This window comes from Chrysochloris asiatica, unplaced genomic scaffold (assembly GCF_000296735.1).
Source record: "Chrysochloris asiatica unplaced genomic scaffold, ChrAsi1.0 scaffold00117, whole genome shotgun sequence".
NCBI lineage: Eukaryota > Metazoa > Chordata > Mammalia > Afrosoricida > Chrysochloridae > Chrysochloris > Chrysochloris asiatica.
The window spans coordinates 9640610-9644773 of NW_006408635.1; the positions used below are offsets into that span (position 1 = coordinate 9640610).

The window sequence follows — 4164 nt, forward strand, 5'->3', positions numbered from 1 at the left end:
ATGCCTCCTGCATCATTCAATATTTTGAACATAGATTCCTTAATATTATAACCTTAAATATTATAACCCGAGGCTAGAATTTACTTTTTTTTCAGTTCTTTCAGTTTGAAATATGCTGAGCATGTTCTTACCTTTTGATTTTCTAATTCCATGTTTTTGCCCATTTCATTATAGTACTTGACTTTGTTTTCTTGAGCTGCCATTTGAAACTCTCTGTTCAACTCTTATACTTCCTCATTTCTTCCAGTTGCTTTAGCTTCTCTACATTCAAAAATAAGATTCAGAGTTTCTTCTGACATTCATTTTGGTCTATTCTTTATTTTCTGTCAAAAAGACAACCAGCAAGCTCAGCATGCAGAACCTGGGCCCATCAGGAATCTTCAATGCTCGGAAGTCAACCTCCAACAAGTACAAGCTCAAGGATTCAGTCTATATCTTCCGGGAGGAGGCCTTGCCACCTTACCGACAGATGTTCTATCAGTTCTGTGATTTGAATGTGGAAGAGTTGCAAAAGATCATTCACCGCAATGACGGAGCAGAGAGCGGCGTGTGCACAGAGTGGGATGGCTGGTGTCTCCCCAACACCAGTGATGACCTGAGGAATGCCATGTCGGGCATGATCCGGCAGGCCCTCCGCTCCAAGAGGCCTGCTCTCTTCTCCAGTACGAGCAAGACGGACGAAGAGAAAGAGCAGTTGGCTTATGAGAATGCAGAAGACGAGGAGGAGGATGAAGAGGAGGAGGAATTCAAGCCTTCAGATGGTAGTGAGAATGAGATGTAGACAGAGATCCTGGAGTACGTGTGATAAACTCTGGTCCTGGCTGTGCTTGTGTCCTGGCTTGGCACAACCATGAGTCACCCACTGTCCAGCTGACTGAACTGGTGCCCATCACCTTTCTCTCTGAGACCAGCAAGAGTTGGAGGTGGAGATGGTACAACTAAGGGAGGGGCCAGTCTTGGTTTGGCCTTTGTGACTAGGAACTTAGTCCATGGTTATAGATGGCCAAAAACTGCCTTTGAATTTGAATCCAAACCATCTGTGTAGTGTTGGCAAGGGCCAGACCCAGCTGGAATTGGTCTATATTAAATATGTCTTTCTGTGGAAAAAAAAAAAATTCTTCCTGTATGATGTTCTTGATGTCATCCCATATCTCAGTCATTAGTATCTAATGCATCAAATCAGTGCTTCAGATGATCTCTAAATTCACGTGGGCTATGGTCAAGGTCATGTTTTGGTTCTCGTGGACTTGTTTTAACTTTCCTCAGCTTCAGTCTGAACTTGCATATGAACAGTTGATGGTCTGTTCCACAGTCTGCCCCAGTCCTGTTTTTACTGATGATAGGAAGCTTACTGCCATCTTTTTATACCAATGTAGCCTATTTGATTTCTGTGTATTCCATCTGGTGAAGTCCATGTGTATAATCATCTTTTATGTTGCTTAAAAATGATATTAGCAATGAAGATGTCATTGGTTTTGCAAAATTCTATCATGTGAACTCTAGCATCATTTCTATCAAAAAGAGTTTTGACTATGTGGATCATGACAAGCTATGGACAATTCTGTGGAGAATGATTATTCTGGCACACTTAATTGTGCTCTTGAGGAACCTGTACATAGATCAAGAGACAGTTGTTCTAACTGAACATGGAAATGCTGAATGGTTTAAAACCAGGAACGGTGTGCTTCAGGGTTGTAGTCTTTCACCATACTTATTCAATCAGTATGAAGAGCAAATAATCTGAGAAGCTGGATTATACAAAGAAGAACGTGGAATCAGGATTGGAGGAAGACACATTAACAACCTGCGATACGCAGGTGATACAACCTTGCTCGCTGAAATTTAAGAAGACTTAAAATACTTACTGATGAAGATCAAAGACCACAGTCTTTGGTATGGGTTGCACCTCAATGTAAAGAGAACAAAAATCCATACCACTGGATCAATAAATAACATCATGATAAATGGAAAAAAGATTGAAGTTGTCAAAGATTTTATTTTGCCTGGATCCACCATCAACATTCATGGAAAGAGCAGTCTCAAAATCAAACACTATATTGCATCAGACAAATCTGCTGCCCACGATTTCTTTAAGGTGTTCAAGAATCAAAGCTATCAGTTTGAGGACTAAAGTGCACATGACCCAAGCCATGGTATTTTCAATAGCCTTATATGCATGTAAAAGATGAAAAAGGAAGACTGTAGAATATTTGATGCATTTGAGCTATTGTGTTGGAGAAGAATATTAAAGGTACCATGGATTGCCAGAAGAGCAAACAAATATGTGTTGGAAGAAGTACAATCGGAATGCTCCTTAGAAGCCAGGATGGTGAGACATCGTCTCTCATACTTCAGACATATTATCAGAAGGGATCAGTCCCTGGAGAAGGACATCATGCTTGGCAAAGCAGAGGGAGCGTGAAAAAGAGGGAGACCCCCAACTAGATATATGGATTGGCACTGAGGCAGCAACACTGGGCTGAAGCGGAGCAGCAATAGTGAAGATACCGTAGGACCAGGCAGTGTTTCATTCTGCTGTACATGAGGTCACTATGGGTGAGAATGACTCGATGGCACCTAAGAACAACAACAATACCCAAGGCTATATTTTGGTTCTCATGGACTTGTTTTAATTTTCTTCAGCTTCAGTCTGAATTGTGTATGAGCAATTGATGATTTATTCCACAATCTGCCTCTGGCCTTGTTTTGGCCGATGATACTGAGCTTGTTCATCATTCCTTCCCACAGATGTAGTCGATTTGATTCCTGTGTATTACATTTGTTGAGGTCTATATGTGTAGTTGTATTTTATGTTGTTTATAAAAGGTATTTGCGATGAACGTCATTGGTTTTTACAAAATTCTATCATGTGATCTCCAGCATCATTTCTGTCACATTGACCATATTTTCCAGCTACTGAGTGCTCCTTTTTGTTTTCAAGTTTTGCATTCCAATCACCTGTAATTATTAATGCATCTTGATTGCATATTTGGTCAATTTCAGACTGAAGAAGTTGGTAGAATTTCCAATTTTGTCATCACTGACTTTAGTGGTTGGTGAATAAATTTGAATAATACTGGTATTAACTGGTCTTCCTTGTTGTTGTTGTTAAGTGCTGTTGAGTCAGTTCTGACCTATAACGACCCTGTATAGGGTTTCCAAGGAGCAGCTGGTGAGCTTGAACCACCGATCTTGCAGTTCAAATGGCTTTTCAGTCTGACACATTAACCCACAGTGCCACACCAGGACTACAGTCTTCCTTATAGGCATATGGATATTGTACTATCACAGACAGCATTATATGTCAAGATGCTCTTAACACCCTCTTTTTGATGATGAATATGATACCACATCTGATCATTTTGCCATTCCCAGTATAGTAGACCATACGACTGTCCAATTCAAAATGGCTAATACTAGTACATTTCAGCTCACTATTGCCTAAGACATCAATCTTTCTGCATTCCATTTTATCTTTGACAATTTCCAAATTTGTTAGATTCATACTTTATACATTCCATGTTCCAACTACTAATGGATGTTTGCAGTTGTTTCTTCACACTTTGAGTTGTGCTCCACCAGAAAATTAAGTGTGTATAATCATCTTTTATGTTGCTTAAAAATGATATTAGCAATGTACTACATCCATTTCATTAAGGTGATCTCTACTTTGAGGAGGCAGCTCCTCCCCAGTTGTATTTTCAGTGCCTTCCAACCTGAAGTGTTCATCTTCTGGCACTATATCAGACAGTGTTTCACTGCTGGTCATAAGATTTTCTGTAACTAACTATTTAAAAGAGGTCCACCTCTTCTTCCTCATCTGTCTTAGTCTGGAAGCTCTACTGAAACCTTGCCAAGGTTGACCCTGTTGTTAGGTGCCAATGAGTCGGTACTGACCCATAACAACCTTATGCACAGCAGAATGAAACAGTGCCCGATCCTGAGCCAACCTCACTACTGTTGCCACACTTGAGTCCATCAATGCTGCCACTTGACCAATCTATCTCATTGGGGTTCTTCCTCTTTTTCTCTGACCCTCCAACTTACCAAACATGATATCCTTCTCCAGTGATTGGCCCCTCCTGACAATATGTCCAAAGTATGAGAGACAAAGTTTGACCATCTTGGCCTCTAAGGAGCACTCTGGCTGCACTTCTTCCAAAA

At 40.5% G+C, this 4164-nt stretch overlaps 1 pseudogene; it reads left to right on the forward strand.

Annotated features, from left to right (window-relative positions):
* Positions 1–316: 316 nt before the first annotated feature.
* On the forward strand, positions 317–805 carry LOC102833031 (annotated as a pseudogene).
* The last annotated feature ends 3359 nt before the right edge of the window (positions 806–4164 follow it).